General features: G+C 55.3%; 1 protein-coding gene across 2 annotated transcripts in view; it reads left to right on the top strand.

Annotated features, from left to right (window-relative positions):
- Window positions 1-21040, top strand: part of ZNF469 (zinc finger protein 469) — an 83128-nt gene that overhangs the window by 47250 nt on the left and 14838 nt on the right. For both annotated transcript variants that reach the window (XM_039696571.1, XM_039696572.1), the window contains one exon: window positions 17180-17248. The gene's annotated coding sequence lies outside the window, so the exon portion shown is untranslated. The remainder of the gene's footprint in view (window positions 1-17179; window positions 17249-21040) is intronic.

Raw genomic sequence — 21040 nt, 5'->3', positions numbered from 1 at the left:
GGCAGGGCCACAGGCAGGTGTTTGCTCTGGCCTCCTCCAGCTGCTCCCATGCCAGCCCTCCCTGCGTTCCCACCTGCATTCCAGGCTGGCACGGGCCTGGCACCAGCTCCTTCCCTTCTCCTGGTCTTTTCCAGCCCCGTGTCCCGTGTGTGTCCCCAGCCAAAAGCAGCTTCTCTTCCAGGGAGATCTTCTCCAGAGGCTCCTGGAAAAAGCATCAAAAGGACCATGAAAAGGACCAATGTCCCCTTCAGAGCCCAGCCTCTTTTTGGGTTGAATCTGCTGCTTTTTAATTAAGGGGAGCTGCCTGTCCCTCCTGCTTGGGAGGCAGGGGTGGATCAGCTGGGAAGTTCTAACTGGAGTAGCCATGGCAGGGAGAAGGTTGGAGGGGAAACTGAGGCAGCCTGGTTCAGATCCAGGTGTTCTCCCCTCCCTTCTCCATCTTTTCTGGGATCCTTTTTGCTTTCCTGGCCCTTCAGCCCAACCTTGGCCAAGTGTCCTCAGACTGGTGGCTGGGCCAGCTGGGCTTTTGGGTATTTTTTCCTCTAAACCAGGGAATTTGGCTTCCCTGAATGTTTTCCTGAGCATTGCCAGAGTCTATTCCTCCCTCACCCGTTAGTGATGGATCAGATGATAAACCCAGAGCATGATTTCCACTGGGATCCCAATTCCCACGGTGATTATCAGGGATAAACACAAATCCCTGCCCTGCCCTGGCCTGGAGCACCCCCAGCACTTCCTGACCTCGCTCAGAGCCAGGGATGGATCCCTGGAGCTGGGAGGAGCTGGAGCATCCCTAAACCTGCCCGTGCATCCCTGTGACCCGGCATGGGGCAGGCAAATCCCACTTCCATGGCATTGCTCCTTGGGAAGGAGGATGACTGTCCCTCCCCGCCGTGTTTCCCATTTCCCTGCATCCCCAGGAGCTGCTCCCGGGCTGCCCCGGTGCCCGAGGCACAAAGAGCCGCGGTTCCAGCCCCGCCTGCTCCCGGCACAGCGGGATTTCCCCTGGCCGCACTCCAGAGGGAGATGGACAGCGAGGATTCCCACATTTTCCCAGGAAAGTGCTGCTGCTGCTGCCGAGCCCATCCTGGGTGCTGGAATTCCTGGGAAGGGGCAGGAATGGCTGGATGCACATCCCAGGGAGTGCTGGGTGTGGGAATGCACAAGCCAAGGGGGGCTGGATGTGACAGATGAAATCCCAATAGGATCTGGTTGTTAAAGGATTAAATACCAATAGGATCTGGATATTGGGGATGAAATCCCAATAGGATCTGGATGTTAACGATGAAACCCCAATAGGATCTGGATGTTAACGATGAAACCCCAATAGGATCTGGATGTTAACGATGAAACCCCAATAGGATCTGGATGTTAACGATGAAACCCCAATAGGATCTGGATGTTAACGATGAAACCCCAATAGGATCTGGATGTTAACGATGAAACCCCAATAGGATCTGGATGTTAACGATGAAACCCCAATAGGATCTGGATGTTAACGATGAAACCCCAATAGGATCTGGATGTTAACGATGAAACCCCAATAGGATCTGGATGTTAACGATGAAACCCCAATAGGATCTGGATGTTAACGATGAAACCCCAATAGGATCTGGATGTTAACGATGAAACCCCAATAGGATCTGGATGTTAAAGGATGAAATACCAATAGGAGCTGGATGTTTGGGATGAAATCCCAATAGGATCTGGATGTTGGGGATGCACATCCCACCGCAACCAAATCCACCAGGGGTACCCAGCTGAGCATCCCCCTGCTGCTAGCAGAGTGGCTGAGTTTTCCTGAAGCAGCAGCTGATTCCAGCAGCCAGGAATGCTCTGGAGGAAGCGATTTTATTTCCCTGCCCTTGCTGGGCTCCCCCTTTGATCCCCACTCCCATGTTCTCGTGGAGGAAGCTGCAGCTCTTTGAAGTGGGCCCAGAACCTCAGGGAACCTTTGGCACCAGGGCTGGATCACCCCAACCCTGCACCCAGGGACTGTGGCCACCAAGGGGTGCCCAGGGCGCTGCTCACACCCCATTTTGGGAGGAAAGCAGAGGATTTAGTGCCTGGAGGAGCCCAGATGTGGCTGGGTGGGATTTGGGTCCTGCTGCTCTTGGGAACATCTGGCCTTGCCACTGTGTCCTGGGGCGCTGGAAATGGTCACATCCTGATTCCGGAGGAGCTCCCGCCTTTGGGATGAGGTTTTCAGGGCTGGGCCTGTCTGGGTCATTGTGAAACTGCTTTGTGCTTTGGGGCTGTGGCTGCCTGCCCTAAAATTCACCCCAAAAAAGGCACCTTCTTCATTTGGAGCTGTGTGGATCCAGCTGGAAGCTGCAGAAATGACTCTGTGATGGGATCATCCCTGACTAATCATCCCTGGGATCCTGGGCTGGAGACGTGGGAATGTGGATGGGTTTGGGTCAGTTCCCAAATGAGTCCCACACCGTGGAATGTGGGGAGGCAGTGGCAGGGACAGAAGAGCCCCCCATGGGTCTGTTTGGAGCCTTTTTGTTCATTATTCCATAAAAAAATCAGGATGCTGTTGTAGCCACCCCACAGAGCTTTGGGGGGAGCCCCCCACAGCATCCCCCTGCCTGCCAGGCCTGGGAGCTTTCCCAAAATCCTTGACTCCTGGAGCATCTTCCCATCAGAGCTGCCCCCAAAGAGCTTCAAGGCCAGGATGTCCCCAGGATGTCCCAGCAGGGACAGCTTGGAGCCATCTCCAGCATCCCTGGGAAGCCGTTCCCACCTGAGCCAGGCGCTCCCTTCTCCCACGGATCCACGCCCTGGAAGCCACCTGGGAGTGGCCTCTGCAGCCTTTGGGATTTGCTGTGCCAGGGAATTCTGCCCATGCAGAGCTCCTGAGGGTTCCCAGGGGACACAGAGGAGGTGCTCCAGGGGTGCTCCAGGATGCTCCAGCCTCGGGAGGAGCTCTGCGCCTTGGGAATCCTCATCCAGCACCATCCGTGGGTTCTGCTCCATCCCTCTCCATGAGGATGGGGCCTGTAAAGGCTGCAGGAGCTCTGGGGGAGAGGATTGATCCAGGTGCAGTCCCTGGAATGCTGAGGGAGTGCTGGGTGCCCGGAATTCCAGGGTCTCCCTGTCACTCCACAAACTTTTCCCTGGGCTTCCCGTGGGCTCCACCAAGGGACACTCCAGGAGGAGCTCCCAGGAGTGCTGGCCCAGCAGGGATTGGAGTCCTGGAGAAGGCAGGATCCCACCCAGAGGATCAGCCAAACACCTGCCAAGGCTGGTTCCTTGGTGATCCCATCACCTCTGCTTGCTCCCTGCGAGAATTCCCTCTGGAATTGGAAGATGGTGGAAGGATCCTGGACACGTCCATGAGCCCACACCGCTTCCTCTGGATCCCAGTCCCAGATTTAAAGCTCCAGGTGGTTTTTCAGCCCAGAAAATCCCAACTTTTCCCCCACTGCCAGCACCCTCAGCTCTGTCTGGGGCTGAACTTTTGCCCTGCAGACAGAGCTGGATTTAATTGTGCCCCATAAAGCAGCTCCAGCTCTTCCCTCCAGGAAGGCTCATGAGGAGGATGGAAAATAGGCCCTTAATGCCCTAAGAATTCACCTCTCTTCCCCCATCTTCCCTTCCATGAACTTTTAAGCTCATCCAAAAAGCTCCATACATTGATGGCAGGGCTGGGATGCTGCAGCTTTGCCAGGAGGGCAGGATTTCCATGGAGTTCTAAGTGGAAGCAAATGGTTTTAAAGGAAATTAAATTTACAGCTCTATAAAAAAAGGCACTTTATTGCTTTGCTTTGCCTGTCAGTTGGGAGAGGCTGGAGGTAAAGGAATGCTCAGAGGCTGGAGACAAAGAGGAGCAAACCCATGGATCACCAGGTGGATGGATTTGGGCCCTGGAAAATCCTGGATGCTCGGAAGTGATGCTTAGGATGCTTCACGCTCTTAAATATTGGCTGGGGATGCAGACACAGCAACTCCTCAGGGTTTATTTATGGGGGAAAATAGCAAATCCCTGGGATTTATTAATGAGTCTCCTCCCATGGCATGGATTGGAGGGCTTGGGGAAAGCAGGAATGAAATGGGGTCGTTGGGTGTCCGTGGAAGGCAGCAGGAATGGAGGGAAGAGGGGTTGGTGCCTTCATGTTGCAGGCAAGGAGAAACCTGTGGGATCCAGCTGGATCCGTGTGCTTCCAGAGGAGCTGGGAAGATCCCGTGGGACAGGAGAAGGTGGCAGCCCCTGTGCATCAGGGACCTGAGCGTGGCACGGCCCCAGTGCCACCCCCAGGGACTGCAGGGCCATCCCTGCCCTGGGGTCCCTGGATGTGGCACAGCAGGAGCAGCTGGCGGCTCCTTTGGGTGCACACCCCCCTCGTTCCAGCTCCCAGGGCACCCCCCAGGAGCAGCTGGGTGCCATCCCCCTTGTGCCCGGGCCCAGGGGGTGCAGCAGGGGCTGTGTGGCCGTGCCCAGCGGGGCGGCCGGGGGGCTCTGCCCCTTCCCCAGCCTGGGGAGCTCGGAGCAGGAAGCTGCAGCTCCCAGCTGTGTCAATAGAGCAGCAGGAACAAAGGGGCTCTTTCTTGCCTCTGTTTATGCAGGGGGACAGTGGCACTGGCGCTGGGACAGTGGCTGCTGGGGACAGGGGTGTGCAGGGAGAGCCCTGGCTTTCCAGGAAGGAGCCGGCAGAGGGGTGGAACGAGGGAATCCTGCTGGTAGCATTGCAGCCGTTGCCATTTTCTTATTAATTATATCCAGTTATTACAGATTGTGGGAGGTTTACATATATGAGGGAGTCCTGTTTGTATCATTGTAGCCATTGGTATTTTCTTATTAATTATATTTAGGTATTACATATTATGGGAGGTTTACATATATGAGGGAATCATGTTGGTATCATTATAGCCATTGTCACTTTCTTATTAATTATATCCAGTTATTACATATTATAGGAAGTTTACAAATATAAATGAGGGAATCCCATTTGTGTCATTATAGCCATTATAATTTTCTTATTAATTATATCCAGTTATTACATATTATAGGAGGTTTACCAATATAAATGAGGGAATCCCATTTGTATCATTATAGCCATTGTCATTTGCTTATTAATTATATCCAGTTTTTACAGATTGTGGGAGGTTTACATATATAAATGAGGGAATCCTATTTGTATCATTATAGCTATTGTTATTTTCCTATTAATTATATCCAGTTCATACATATTATGGGAGGTTTATATATATATATGGGACACTTAAGTCTCAACATCCCTGGAAGTGTCCCAGGCTGAGCTGAACAGGGCTTGGAGCAGCCTGGGACAATGGAAGGTGTCCCTGCCTGTGGAATGAGATGAACTTTAAGGTCCCTTCCCTCCTGTGATTCCATTAGATTTATTTTTATATATATACGTGGGTTTCCTTTTGGGGCTTTGTTGAGGGCAGATCACTGAAGGAAGAGCTGTCTCTGGAGTCAGGATTTTCCCCAAATATTGTCCTTGCTGCCACCAGGACCTGGGGTGGCTGCACACCCTGGCTCTGCTGGCACATCCCTCCCTCCGTGCCTCTCCCACCTTCCCTCCATCCCCACCTCCAAGGAGCCTCCCTGACAGGAGCGTGTGGCACATCCCAGGACAAAAGGGACAATGGTGGACACCACGGGGACAATGCCAGGCTCTGGCTGCTCCTCTCCCACCCAGTGATCCTGCAGGAACTCCCGGAGAGCTCTGCAGGACTCGAGCAGCTGATCCCGGGAAACCTCCTGTGCCCTCCCTGTGCCCCCGGGAGCAGGGCCAGCCCCAGCCCAGGTGCAGCAGCCTTGGGGGTTCCTGTGCTGTGCTTCCTCCTCCTCGGAGCTCCGGGAATCCTCTCCAGCCCCGGTGTCAGCTGTGAAAACAAGAGGAGCCCCTTCCTGCACGGCCCCTCCGGCACGGCTGGGGCTCTGGGGTGAGGGGCTGAGGCTCCCAGCACTGGGAGCACTGGGAAGCTCAGCTTTGGCCACTGGAGGATGCCCAGCCTCGTTGCCAGCTCCCAGATATCGGATTCTGGGATTGAAGTGGTGGAATGGGAGAGCTGAGTCACTGGATCCATGCATTTCAAAGGGAGAGGCTCAGAGGACACCCAGGTCCTGGTGGGAACACGAAGCTTCTCCCATTTTTCTCCCCAAATCTGTTCCTGCATTTTAAACCACACATTTCAGGATCTCATCCCTGCTCTTGGCACTGCTGCCATCCTGGAGCCATCCTGCTGGAGATCCCACGTTCTGCCTGTGTTTGTCACCAGCTCCCAACACAGGAACGTGCTCCAGGTCTGCTCCTCCCTTCTGCTGGTGGATAAATCCACGGAAGCTTCCTGCAGAGCTGCTGGGAATCTGGGGAAGCTTTGCTCCACCTCGAACCCAAGGACGTGGCAGGAGGCTCTGCCCAAGCCAGCGTGCACCTGCCTGTGTCACACTGGGAACAACTGGGATTCTGCCCGTGGATCCCCATTTTCTCCAGAGCTGGATTTGGGGGTGGCACCGTTCTGACGTCCCTGCTGTGACACCGGCCTGCTGGCTGTGCCATCCACCCTTTGCCACAGGGTGCCCAATGCCCTGAGGATGAGTCAGGCAGTGAGGGGATGAAGCAGAGCTGTTCCCATTCCCGCCTGGCCTTGGGAAGCAGTGGATTTATGGGATCATCTGTGGGGATATAAATCAGCAGCTCTCCACGCCTGCTGCAGATTCCCACACACAGATCTATGGAAATCTCGGGGCTGACAGGGACAACCATTCCTGGCTGCTCCAGAGGCCTCTCCAGCAGGAGAAGGGGACTCCCATGGAGAGGGGAATGTTTGTCCCTCAAAACAACCTCCTTGCATGGAGCAGAGATGGATTTTGGCGGCTCCTTCCCCAGCTGGATGCTCTGGATGCTCTGCCCTTGACCCAGGGGTCACCTTTGGGGACAAACCTGCTGTCCCCCGAGCTCCGAGGATGCTGCGGAGCTGCAATTCCCGGGATTTCGCCGCGGCTCCCGGTGCTCAGCAGAGCCGGAGCCAGGCAGAGGAAAACAAAGCCCCGCAATTAAAGAGCTTCTTAATTGCAGCGCTACACGCGGCTCTTCCGCTGCTTTCTAAGTTTGGGGCCATAATTACAGCAGCAGGGAAAGGCAGCAGCTGCGGCCCCGCCGCGCCAAGCCCTGCCTTCCAGGGATTCTTGGATTTGACCGTCTAAACCCTGGGCTGAAGCCTGGCATGGGATGAAAGGGAAAAGCAAGCCCAGGCTCCGCTGGGCAGAGCCCTCGCAGCCCCTGCAGCCCCCGCCGGACTCCCGGGGCAGCGTTTGTTCCTCTTCTGTGTCTTTTTTTCCTCTTTTTCCTCTTTTTAATGGTTGTTTTTTGGGTTTTTTTGCACAGCAGCTTTTAAAAAAAAACAAGCCGGGGAGGTCCTGTCCTGGTCAATCCTTGCGAGTCTCAGTTTGGAAGCAGCGGCCAGGAAGATTAAAGGGTGCCTGGGAAGCCGGGCTGGGTGTCAGGATGCTGGATGGGCTGGGAGCAGACACCGGGCCAGGAGGGAGTTGTCCTGCTGTCTGTCCCTGTCCCCAGCTCGGCTGTTTTGGGGGACAACCCACGCTGGTGAATCCATTTCCCTCTGGCTTGTAGGGTTGGTTTATTTGGGATCATCCATGCAGCTCTGGTTGCTCCAGGGGCACTTTTGTGCCCAGAGGAGATGGGGAGTGTGGGCACAGCCGTGGCAGGCAGGCACCCACACCCAGACTGAACGTTTCCCCTGGTTTTTCACCCCGTGGCTTTGAGGAATCCCGGGATGAAGGCCATTTTCTGTGGCAAAAGGAGGATGTCTTGGGAGCAGGGGAAGGAGGCTGAATCCAGGCTGTGTTTCGGGCTGGAGACGTGGCCCAGATCCCGAATGTTTTCCATCACACAGGCAGGTTTGTGTGGGATCACCTGGGCAGGAAGCAGCGGGGAAAAGCGATACCCCATGGGGAGGCCCTTCTCCAACACCCCCTTCCCCAAAATCCAGCAGCAGCCTGGGTTTTAATGGAAGAAGCAGCCACCTCACAGCAGCTCCTGCTCCATGTGGGAAAATTATTACTTGTAACGTTTGGCTGGAAAAGGGAGGAAAAGGAGCAGCACAGATGAGAGATGCACAAAGTTATTCCTCATCCCCATGCTGGGATGAAGATCCCACATGACTTTCCCCCCCCCCAAAAAAAAATATCTTTTAGAGACTTTAAATCTCCAGAGCTTTAAATCTCCAGGTGAAGGACAAAATGCTCTTGGTCTGTGAATTCATTGGGAAAATATGTGGGGTTTGGTGGCATTGCTGAAGGGCTGAGGGAAAGGAATCCTTTCCGGTGTCCATGGGATTAGGTATTGTCTGGGATTCTTTCTGTGGGCAGCAAAAATGTTCCTGGGATGAGTGTGGCCCTTCAGACAGGGAGTGCTGTCCTGACTCCCTATCCTCTCCTCCCTGCCTTATGGGGCTGGAGAGAAACCATTAAGGAGTTGTTTTCACCTTTTTTTTTTAATATTTATTGTTTTTAATTGTCACTGTTGGGAAGAATTCAATTTTCCAGCCAAAATATAAAAATATCCCTTTTTCTCCAGACTCCCAGAGGGCTGGGTTGTTTCATTCCTCCTTCAGTGGCTGAAGATGAGGACAGGGATGAGTCACATGGATCCTACTCCCTGGTGGTGCTGCCCACCCCAGGCTGGGGGAAATTCCCAGATTCCATCATTTCTGTGCTTCCCAGCACCTTCTCCCGCTCTACATCCCTCAGTGCTGGGATTCAGCTCTGGGAGCTGTGGGAAGAGCAGCAGGATCCTTTCCTCAGACCTCTGAGACAAGCTTTAAAATCTCCCTGTTCTGCCTGAAACCCACATCCCAAAGCAGGAGGGAAATTCCCAATCCTTGCTTTGCATCCCTGCAGAGGGATGTTGTACCTGGATCAGCAGAGTTAGCTTGGACTCCAAGAGCTTCTCCAGCTCATTCAGCACCAGCAAAAGGAAAATATTGACAGGATGCCATTCTTCAACCCTCAGCTCATTTTTATTTTTGCCTGATGAAAGAAAAATCCAGCAGCGTGAGGAAGGGGATTTTGTCGCTCAGAGTGTCTCTGGAGAAAACATTCCTGGGAGCAAACAGAGCCTGGATTTGTCTGGGCCATGAATATTGGCATTATTCGTGCCGGGATGGGGCCTGGGGAAGCAGAAAAGCAGGAAAAGCAGCAGGAGAAGCAGCGCAGAGGGGTTTCTCCAGCTCGGGATGGCTCGTGCCGTGGCGCAGCACAGGGATGCGGCCGTGTCCCACATCTGCCACCCAGCAGCTGGAGCAGCAGGAAGGGCTGGAAATCCCTGGGCGGGATGGTTTTCATTCCTGGCCCTTTGAAGTTCCAGGCATGTGCCGGGCTCGTGCTCGGCACCTGCGAGCAAACCTGACCCGGCTGAGGGGCTGGAGAGGGGCTGGGAAAACTGGTGAAAACTGATGGGAAATGGATGGGAAACCGATGGAAACGGATGGAACACCGATGGAAACTGATGGAAACCAGTGGAAACTGATGGGAAACTGATGGAAACTGATGGGAAACGGATGGGAAACGGATGGGAAACTGATGGGAAACGGATGGAACACCAATGGGAAACCGATGGAAACCGATGGGAAACTGATGGAAACCAGTGGAAACTGATGGGAAACTGATGGGAAACCGATGGAAACTGATGGAAACTGATGGAAACCAGTGGAAACTGACGGAACACCAGTGGGAAACTGATGGAAGCGGATGGGAAACTGATGGAAACCAATGGAACACTGATGGGAAACTGATGGGAAACCGATGGAACACCAGTGGGAAACAGATGGGAAAACCAATGGGAAAACCAATGGAAATGGATGGAACAGCAATGGAACACTGATGGGAAACTGATGGCACACCAATGAAACAGGATGGGACACCAATGGGAAACTCATGGAACACTGATTGGAAACTGATGGGAAACTGATGGCACACAGATGGAAACCAATAGGAAACCAATGGAACACGGATGGGAAACTGATGGAACACCAATGGAAAACTGATGGGAAACACACCAGGATTGAGCACAGCTGCTGCCCACCCCAAACCCAGCAGGCTGTGCGAGCCCATCCCGCTTTTCCACAGCTCTGGCACAGCTGGATGAGGCTGGCAGCACCCCGGGCCAGGCTGGCACTGCCCGAGGCTGGGGCTGCTCCCTGGATCCCGCCCGGCTGCAGCGGTGTCCTTGAAGTTGTCCATGAATGTGTCTCTGTTCCCCAGACTTTTTATAGCTCCGGGCGTTTTTCTTGGCCCCGGGCGCTGCTGCTCCCATGGAGAACAGAGAGCATCGCTCAGCGCTGGCCAGTGGGGCTGCTGCAGGACAGGTTTTTAGGATTCTGCTCCCCAAATTTCAGTTTTCCCCCCTGTGGCTCTGCCCTGGCAGTAGTTTGGTTTGCAGCTCAGATCTGGGAGTGTCCTGGTTTGATTATCCATCCCTTTTCCTAAAGTGGCACATCCCTGCTGCCTTACAAGAGCTGTGGATTCCAGGGAAACACCGTGCAAGGTGATGGCAAACTTGGCTTCAGGCAGCAGCTCCAGCTGGAGGGAGCCAAACCAGGTCATTCTCCATCAAAATCCCGACCGCTCCTCTCCCTTCTCCGTCACTGCAGCTCCCCCTGGAATGTGGCACCCACCGGAGCACCCCAGCCCCATGGCTGAAGGAAGGAAAGCCCAGAATGCCAAAGCTGCCCCCCCTGCTCTGTGGGATGTGATCCTCTGCATCCCTTTTGGTGTGGGGCCAGCACTGGGAATGGGCTCAGGAGAGGTGGCAGCTGGAGCAGGAGCACCCTGTCACCCCCAGAGGGACACAGACAGCACCCAGGGGCCACCCCAGCCACGTCCCCCCAGGAATGCCCCAAATCTGCCCTTTCCCAGTGCCAGCACGGGGCATCTTCCAAATCTGGGTTCAGCTCAACTCCTCCTTTGCTTCCCTTCCCAGAGCCAAGGGGAGCAGTGGGGCTCTGCAGGGACAGGCCGGGGTTAAAGCTGGGCTTAAAGCCAGTTTGGGGTTAAAGCCCGGGTTTAAAGCCAGCCCGTGCTCTGGTGAAATCGGATCCGGCCCCCACCAAGCAGGGGTTTGTCCTGCAGCATTTTCGGGATGTTTCGCATTCGGGAGACACCCGAGGAATGTCTGCTGGGGAGGACAAACAGCCTGCGAGGGGACAGAGCCCCTTCCTTCTCCGGGGCTGGCGCTGCTCGGGTCCCCCTGCAGAAGGCGTTTGTTCCTTGGAAAGAGCAGCCGTGGCTTTTTCCAACCCTTCCCAGCGGGATTGATATCCCCAGAGCATCTCCCGGCCTCTGAACCTGCAGCCGGGAGGTTTTTGGGAGGAGCAGCGGCATCCCCGGCTGTCCCCATCCCCATCCCCATCCTCCTCCTCCCTGAGCCCCTCGCCCAAAGTTGGCACCGCGCGGGCGGCTCCTTTCAGACACCTTTGCTTCCCTCTGCAGGAAAACTCCATAAATTACAAGTTGGCCTCTCTGAATCCCGCTATCCCAAAAAACTGGACCCCAGCAGGGATGGAAGTGCTGCCGGGGGGCCCAAGTTCATGTCTGCACAATGTGGCCTGCCACAGCCACCGGCTACTTTTATCTCCATCACTTGGCTATTATACTTAATCAGGAAAGGGGGGATATTATATTTTTATTTGAAATCCACTTTTCTTTTATAAGAGAGCAAATTATAATCACTTTTAATTGAAAAGAAAAAAAAAGGAAAAAAGAAAAGCTGATAATATTCTGCACCAAATTTCGGGCAGAGAATAATTAACAGTGCAATGAATCCCCAAAGGAAATGCTCATTAATCTTGTCTTTCCGAAGCAAATTTCAGAGGAGAACTGATTGAAAACATTGCTAATAATTATAGGAAAGTTGACAGCTTAAAAGCCCCCAAATCTGGCAGCAGTCTCCTCCTATCAGATCCTGTGGGAACTGGTTCAGGCTGGACAGGAGCATCCTGACTTTGTGGAACAGCGTTGGGGTGGATGGGAGGGATCTGAGTGTGCAGGGGTGGGCTCTGGCTGTGCTCATCCCGGGATTCTGGGGTGACAGGGTCATCCAAACCAGCTGGGGCTGCTGGTCCGTGCTGTGATGGTCCTTGTGCTTCCCGTGGTCCTTGTGGCAGCTATGGATCATGTTCTTCCCATTGTTTGTGTGCTTCCCATGATCCTTGTGCTTCCCGTGGTCCTTGTGTCATCCTTGGTCCTTGTTCTTCCCGTGGTCCTTGTGACACGTATGGATCTTGTTCTTCCCATGGTCCTTGTGCTTCCCGTGGTCCTTGTGCCATCCATGGTCCTTGTGCCACCTATGGATCATGTTCTTCTCATTGTTCTTGTGCTTCCTGTGGTCCTTCTGCTTTCCTTGGTCCCTGTGTCATCCTTGGTCCTTGTCCTTCCCATGGTCCTTGTGACACGTATGGATCTTGTTCTTCCCATTGTTTCTGTGCTTCCCATGGTCCCTGTGTCATCCTTGGTCCTTGTCCTTCCCATGGTCCTTGTGCCACTTATGCATCTTGTGCTTTCCATGGTCCTTGTGCCACATGTGGATCTTGTTCTTCCCATGATCCATCTGTGATACTTTGATCTTGTTTTTCCCATGGTCCTTGTGCTTCCCATGGTTCTTGTGCCATTCATGGTCCTTCTGCCACCTATGGATCTTGTTCTTCCCATGGTCCTTCTGCTTCCCGTGGTCCTTGTGCCATCTTTGGTCCTTGTGCTTCCCTTGGTCCTTGTGACACTTATGGATTTTGTGCTTCCCATGGTCTGTCCAAGCCCCAGGTGAGATCCTGCCTCTCCATCAGCCCAATCCCAGCTGTGTCCACATCTCTGGGCTCTGGGTCCCTTCAGCCAGAGCAGTCTGGGAGGGAGCACCAGGATTTCCCTGCCCTGGCTCTGCTGATCCCTCAGGGACTGTGTCCCTGGGAGCAGCCAGGACCAGGATGAGACCCGCAGGGAAGTGGCTCCCTCTGCCCCTCTCCCGCTCCAGGGGCTCACAGCATCCAGAGGAATTTCTGGATTGGTGATCCCGTTCATCCCCTGACCCCGGCTGAAGCCTGGGATGTTTAATTAATTGCAGGGAGCCAATTAATTTCTGTCAGTGATCCGTGTGAGTGTGTGCCCAAAGGCAGAACCACCCCCACCCCTGAGGAGCAGGATGCCAAAAGGACAGGGAGCTAAATGGGGCTGGGGTGAAAATCCTGGGATGTGCTCGTGGCTCTCAGGTTTCCTGTCCCCGTTTGACCAGGCCTGGGGAGCTTGGAGCAGAGCCAGGCTCTGCCAGGAGGAAGGAAATGTGAGACTGGCCTGGGAGTGCTGTCATTGCCTGGGATTCTTCTCCCTTCTTCTCCCTTTTTCTTCTTCCTTTTTCTTCTTCCTTTTTCTTCTCCCTTCTTCTTCTCCATTCTTCTTCTCCCTTTTTCTTTTCCCTTCTTCTTCCTTTTTCTTTTCCTTTCTTCTTCTCTGTTCTTCTTCTCCCTTTTTCTTTTCCTTTTTCTTCTCCCTTCTTCTTCTCCCTTCTTCTTCTCCCTTTTTCTCCTTTTTCTTCTCCCTTTTTCTCCTCCCTTTTCTGGGGGTCACAGGAGGCTGGGAGGGAAATGCAGAGCAGGACCTGATCCTGGGATAGCAGGTGGGGGAATGTGGGATCACAGGACACTGGTCATGCCCTGGTGATGCCCAGGTGCCACTGGGGATGTGGCTGGTCCTGGTGTGGCCTCTGAGCTCCCCTTCTCCCAGATCCATCCTCCATCCCCATCTCCAGCAGCATGGAATGATTTCTGCCTTCCTGCCAGCAGCTCCCCTCAGCATCCCCTGCACAGGGATTTCCAGGGACAGATTTTCCTCACATTTAAAACAAAAGTGAAGCGGAGAGAGGAAAACTCTCCCTTTTGGCTTCAGCAATTCCCTCTTGGGTAGGGAATGTGCCCAGCTCAGGCAGCCCTGGGGATGGGGACATTTCCCATCAGGGATGTTTAATTCCTGTGCAAGGCCCAGGGAAAGGGAGCACTTAACCCCTGCTTCATTTCAGTTCTGGGCCCTCAAACACTGAGGGATGAGCTCATCTCAGAGCCAAGAAGCAGGAAATGTTGGGAAAATCTTGAACAGAGGATGTGGTGCCTCCTGTTCTGTCTGTGCCCAGCAGAATGGGGGCTGATCACCAGGGATGAGCTGCTCCCAGAGCCTTGCACTGCCCCAGCACCCTGAGGGACACCAAACCCTCCAACTTCATCAGGGAATCCTGGAATGGTTTGTGTTGGAAGGGATCTTAAAGCCCATCTCATTCCAGCCCCTGTCTTCCACCATCCCAGGTGCTCCCAGCCCTGTCCAGCCTGGCCTTGGGCACTGCCAGGGATCCAGGGGCAGCCACAGCTGCTCTGGGAATTCCATCCCCGTCCTTCCCCACCCTCCCAGCCAAGAATCCCTTCCCAATATCCCATCTAAACCTCCTCTTTTCCAGTTCAAGGCCGTTCCCCATCCTGCCCTGCTCTATAAAACTCTTTCCTCACCCAGCCTGGTGTCTGAGGAGTTCATTTGCATTTTTTGGATATTTTTGCCAGGGTTCCACCTGCACCGGGCAGGTTCTGCCATCTCAGGGACCCCAGGCTCCCCTCCCAGCTGCTCTTTGTCACCCAGAGCCATCATTTCCACCAGGCAGCTGCTCTGCCCCTGGCTGCCCCTTTTATCTGGGCTCTGTTAAATGATCTCAAATATGTGATATGATAAAGACAAACAAACACCCGCTCAATTTAGTCCACCCTAATGCCAGACTCTACTTTTACCCAAGTAATTAAGATTAATGCAGTTGATAATTTAGGAAGTATTCTTAAATGTACCCTTCTGGCAGCATCTAACATGTAATTTTACCTTCAAAGATTTATCGGAGCACTTAGGTAACAGATAGGTCCTCAGCAAACAGGAGCATTTAGAAGGAAAATGAAAGATTAATATTCCTCAAATAAATGGCAGAAGAAGTCAGGCTTTATTCCAGCCCCACAAAGATGCTGCTGTCAGCCCCAGCCCCGCTGCTGATCCCCAGGGAGATTAAACCCAGCTCCCCTCGGGCTCAGGAGGTCTCAGATGTCCAATACCTCTGGATTTTTTAGGGATGCAGATGCTCTGAAGGGCAGGGAAACACAGCAGCCCTTATTGAGGGGATTTAGGAGCTGCCCCTCGCTGGGAAGCAGCCCAGGAGGATGCAGCTCCTGGCTGTGCCCTTGCTCCCCCGTGGAGGATCCAGCCTGGATTTCACAGAATCAGAGAATCTCTAGGTTGGAAGAGACCTTTAAGATCATCAAGTCCAACAGATGTTCTAGCACCTCAACTAGATCACAGCACCAAGTGCCACATCCAGTCTTTTTTTAAACATATCATGGTGGCTCCACCACCTCCCTGGGAAGACGATTCCAATATTTGACCACTCTTTCTGTGAAAAACTTCCTCCTTAAGTCTAGCCTGTATCTCCCTTGGCGCAGCTTGAGACTGTGTCCTCTTGTTCTATCTGTTGTTGCTCAGAGAAAGAGAGAGAGATTTCCCTGCAGAGGCTCCACCTGGCAGCTCCCTGCCCTGCCTGGCACATCCCTGGCACACCCCAGCTGCTTTTGCTCTGTGGTGGGTGAGGAGGGGCAGAGCTGGCCCCGGGGAGAGCCTGCCCTCCCCCTGTGTGCAGCCATCCCCTTTCCTTTGGGATGGGGCTGGAGGGAGTGCTCGGAGCTGGCACCCAGCTCCCAGGGGCACTGCCAGCCCCCCGAGCCATCCTCGGGGCTGGGATGGCCTCCAGCTGGGGCTGAGCTGGTGTCACCTCCTCTCCCCCATCCCAGCCACCTCCCCCTGCCGGATCCCAGACGTGCAGCCTTCTCTGGAAGTGCCTCGGGCTTGGGAGGGGACCCTGGGCATGGAGCCGAGACACTGGCTTGTGACACCGGCTGGTGACACCGGCTGGTGACACCCCTGCATCCCGTGGGTGTCCTGAGAGCCGCCAGGCTCAGCCTCTCCTCCTTTTCCTCCTCCTTTTCCTGCTCCTTTTCCTCCTCCTCTGTGATTGTGCATGACAAGTGAGGAAGGATTGGGACTCTGCAAAATCTGCACCCCCAGAGAAAATCTAAAAATTTTCTGCTGAGATCCAGCAAATCAATTCTGGATCATTGTGAGCAAGAAAGAAACTTTCTGAACAAGCTTCCAACTTCCCTAGTCCAGAAAAACCTGCTGGATGTCACTTCTTGCCCCAACACAGCTGGACCAGAGCATCCAGGCCCGTGTCCGTGTGTCCCTTTGTGGCTGTGCGTGTCCCTCGGTGTGTCTGCATCCCCAAAATCTTTCCCAGCCTCTCTTCCAAGGTCCTTTTCAAGCTCTCAGCACCAAGACTTCTTCCCGCTGTGGTTTCTCCCCAAGGGATGCCCCAGGTTTTCTGCCCCTTTGGAGCAGCCTCGGTCCCCACTCCCAGCTCCCCTCCCTGGGGACGAGCAGGGCCCAGGGCTGGCAAGGAAAGTGTCCCATCCCCCTGGGTGTGATGCTCCCACTGCTGCCCTGTGTCCTGGCACGAGGCACAGCCCTGATCCTGCTTTTTTTCTGCCTGGGACATGGGTTAACAGAGCAGGGTGTGATGTGTCAGGATGAGATCCTTGTTTTCTTCTTCGAGCAGGGCTCAGCTCCAGGCTGGAGCTGGGGCTGGAGGGAGGGAACAGAGAGCCCTTAAATCCCCATCTTTACCAAAACTTGGGGAAAAGCTCCCTCTGGGAGGCAGGGAGGGTTGGGAATGGCAGGAGCAGGATTGGGCACAGCTGGGAGAGGATGGCAGCTCCCTGTGCCCAAAGTGTGCTCAGTGTTTTGGCTTTGGCCACCCTCAATTCCCCCTTCCTCCTGCTCCTTCTCCTCCTCCATCATTTCCTCCTCTCAGGTTCATGGATGGGATGCACCCCAAAGGCATCAGGGATGCAGGGATGAGCTGGGATGCAGCAGAGGAGGAAATGGGATCCCATCTCTCCCATTCCCTCATTCCCACAGCACCCAGTCAATGCCCCCAGCCTGGGGGTGGCCAGGATGGCAGTTTTGGGGTGGAATCCCCCCTTTTGGCCCTGAGCACTCCCCACACGCCGCAGCACCACAGCCAAGCCAAGCACAGATTCCTGACATATTTTTCTCTTTCCTTTGCAGCCACGAAATTCATTTTTCATGGGAGGTGAAAGTGCGAGCCGGCAGTAGCTGAGCACGGAGGGTGCCAAGGTAGGGGCCAGCTGACAGCACGGGCTCAGATGCTATTTTTGGGAGCCAGACTCTCCTCCCCAGCCCAGATGGGCTCTGGGAATGCCTCTGGCTGCAGGGATGCTCAGGGACCTTCTGTGGCCCTGGCAAGAGGGAGGGATTTAATGGGGCTGGAGAAGGGGCCAGTGCACAAGGGAAGGGATTTTTCCCAGCTCCAGACAAAGCCGTGCTGGGTGGGATCAATCCATCTGGGTGGGATTTCAGTCCTTTAGGCAGGGGTTAAAAGCCTCTTTTTGGGGACAAAGTGTGTTCAGATCACCCTCGTGCCACATGAAGCTGCTGAAAGGCCACAGAGCCACGGGGTTCTGTGTGGGATCCCCTCGTGGAATCCCAGAATTGTTTGGGATTGGGAAGGACCTTAAAACTCCTCCACCCCTGGCATGGCAGGGACACCTTCCACCATCCCAAGGTGCTCCCAGCCCTGTCCAGCCTGGCCTTGGGCACTGCCAGGGATCCAGGGGCAGCCACAGCTGCTCTGGGCACCTGTGCCAGGGCCTGCCCACCCTCCCAGGGAACAATTCCTAATTCCCAATATCCCATCCAGCCCTGCCCTCTGGCAGTGGGCGCCATTCCCTGTGTCCTGTCCCTCCATCCCTTGTCCCCAGTTCCTCTCCTGGAGCCCCCTGAGGCCCTGGAATGCTGCCCCCACCCCTCTCCCTCCCACCAGCACAGCCAAGGGCAGTTCCCTGGCAGTTGCCACCCAGTTGGCATCCCGAGATTTTCCAGCCACCCACTCCCACACCTGTCCCTGATCCCTGAGCCGAGCTGCCACGCTCCTGGCTGTGACAGCAGCACTTCCATGGAATCAGGGGATATCCTGAGCTGGGGTCATCAATCCAACCCCAGCCCTGCCCAGACACCCCAACAACCCCACCCTGGGCATCCCTGGCAGCGTTGTCCAACCTCTCCCGGAGCTCTGGCAGCCTTGGGGCCGTGCCCATTCCCTGGGGAGCCTGGGCAGTGCCAGCACCCTCTGAGGGACGAACCTTTCCCTGATATCCACCCTAAACCTGCCCTAAATCAGCCCTTCCCTGGGTGCTGTCCCTGTCCCAGGGACCCATCCCGGGCTGCTTTGTCCCCCCTGCAGCCTCTGAGCTCCACCGGAGCCCCCGAGCAGAGCCCCCCACCCCTCACCCTGCACGTGTCCCAGCCCAGCAGGGTGCCCTGGGCAGTGTCCAGGGCAGAGCAGGAACAGTGCCTGCCCTGCCTAATCAGCCCGGCCGATACAGGAGCGATAGATAAGCGGGGGGAGCGTTATGGGGCTGATTTCCAGATGGAGCTGAGTCACCGCCAGTAACCGCCCGGCCAAGGTCAGGCAGGGGAGAGCCGAGCCCGGCTGAGCCCGGCTCTGCCAGACCCCGCCAGGCAGCTCTGCCTGCCCGCCGTGGGCAGCAGCAGGTCCCTCTGCCAGAGCAGGGGCTGGCGTTTCCTTTCTGGGCTTTTCCTGGATTTTCCTGCTCACACGACCGTTCTGTTGGCTCCACAGTGGGGGTGTACCCTGGGGAGAGGCTTCCCCTCCCGCTGCCCTGCCCGTGGTGGGCACCTGGCAGTGCCCTGCCCATGGTGTGTCCCTGGAGGGTGTCCCACCAGAGCTGCTGCTGGCATCTCAGCTGTTCTCTCGTGGGAAGGAGCCTTTCTCCATGCTGGGGGTGCTGTGTTACCCCGGGATTTTCACCCTTTTGGGGGGATTGGGAAGCTGGGAGGCTCTGGGGACCCTCGGCTCAGCCCTGCCCCGTGGGCACAGCCAGCTCTGGTGAATCACAGCCTGTCTGGCACGTCAGGCTCCTGGCAGGACGGGACCTGCCCCGCCAAGAGAGCGCCAGGCACGGCTCTCCGTGCCAGCCAGGCTCTGCCACCGCTGCTGGCCGTGTCCCCTGTCCCCCAGGGGCTGCGGGAGGCCCCAGGAGAGGGAGGATGCTCCACAGCCCCCCGGCAGGTGAGGATGGCTCTGCCTGCAGCCAGCCAGCCTGGCAATAACCACAGTGGGGCTTTAAAAAGCCAAACTCCCTCTACCTCTGTTCCATCCCTTTCCACCTCCTCTTCCAGGAGCTGAAATGTCAAAATCCAAGGAGCGCTGCCAGTGGAGGAGCCTGGCACTGAGGGCAGGCTGGGGCTGTAAAAGCCAGAGGGAACAGTCCCAATTTTCATTTTTTCCAGGGTTTCCCATCCCATGGGGGGTGACCCGTGCTTGTGCCAGACCCGTGACCCTTCGGGGGATGGATGCAGGAGCTGCCTGGGCAGTAGCACTTTAAATCAGCACCCCAGCCCTCCTTATCGATTGTCCCATCAGAGCCACATGAGGCCCCTCATTTCCCTGCTGCCAGGGCTGCTGGGCCACCTCAGAGCCATGCCCCATGGCCACTGCCAGCAGAAGGCACTCCCATGCAGGGACAGGGGACCCCCAAGCCCTGGCAGGGAGATTTTGGCGAACAAATCCCTGATTCACACCTTGCCCTTGTACCTGTGCACTGTGATTTGCATGGAGTAAATCCACACCCATTTCCTGCCCAGGCTCTGCCACCGCCAGCAGGGCGTGGGTCCCATCAGCAGCGGGACAGCCCTGCGTGCCACCAGCCCTGCTGTCCCCGTCCCCATCCCTCTGCCAGCACGGGGAGCAGGATGTTTGTGTCTCCTGGCGCTCAGCACGGCCCCCCCCAGCCCTTGCCATGCAAATCCTGCAGCTTTCCAGCCACACCGACGAGCCTTTCCCTCGCAAAAAACAAAAAAAGGCTCCTTTATGTGGCTGAAAAGCCCGACTGTGATAATGTAGCGAGCGCTGGCCTTGGGTATTTTATCTTGGCAAGGAGCCTTTGCAAATTTAAACAGCAGCGAGCGGGCTCTGGAGTTGTGGCTGGCTGAGGCATAAGTGGGGCATTGTTTTCCCAGCAGAGCCTTTGTGCCAAAGGGCCGCGTGTGAGCTTTGGCCGCGGAGCCGCGCGCTCGGCCCGACCCCGGATCCCTTTCACTCGGCAGGGTGTGAAATTGGGGAGGAATTCAGGCCTGGGAGCTCGAACTGGAGAGGGGAGCGCTGCTGCATCCCTGCAGGAGCAGGGGGAATGCAGCCTCCCCTCTTTATCCTGAATATTGCAGTGTTATTAATGCTGGGTGCTCGTCCCGGCAGATTCCAGGTGGGAATGGAGAGGTGAGGTCCTGGATAGATGCAGTGTGCTCCCCTTTTCCTTGGAAAATCTTCTGTGCTCAGGTCACTCCAGGGCAGGATGGGTGAACCCAGTGGGGTGTGGATCTGTGAGAATTACGGCCAGAAGGAGAGGAATAAACTGAATTTCCTGCTCCTCACCCCCTCCCAGCAGTGCCGTGCCCTGACCCACTGCAGCAGACGGCAAAGAAACATTTCCAGTGAGGGAGGAGAAAAAAACCCTCACTGTTTCCAGCAGACTTCTCTTAAAAAAGAAAAAAAAAAAGACTCTTTAAAGCAAAATTTTACCCTTCTTTTTATTAAAACCTCCTTCATATAAAATCCTGGTGGCGCCTTTTAAAAGGCTGCGCTTGACTTGTGCTCCGTGTCCAACGCCCCGAGGTCTGGGTTGTAAAATCAGCTGGGAAATTCGGGACTCAGCTTTCCTGGGTTTGCCTCCTCAATAACATCTAAGATTTCCAGGGCAATTCGCAGGGAAGGTGGTGAAGTCCTTCCTCCAAGGATTTCAGAGCTGTGAGAGGCAGCTCCGGGGGGAAAAGTGGTGGAGCAAAAACCTTTCCCTTCACCTTCCCTCCAGCAGTGGGACCTGGGGACAC

The sequence above is a fragment of the Passer montanus genome, unplaced genomic scaffold (genome assembly GCF_014805655.1).
Source record: "Passer montanus isolate IOZ18808 unplaced genomic scaffold, ASM1480565v1 scaffold98, whole genome shotgun sequence".
Taxonomy (NCBI): Eukaryota; Metazoa; Chordata; class Aves; order Passeriformes; family Passeridae; genus Passer; species Passer montanus.
This window is presented reverse-complemented; position numbering and strand designations above follow the sequence as displayed.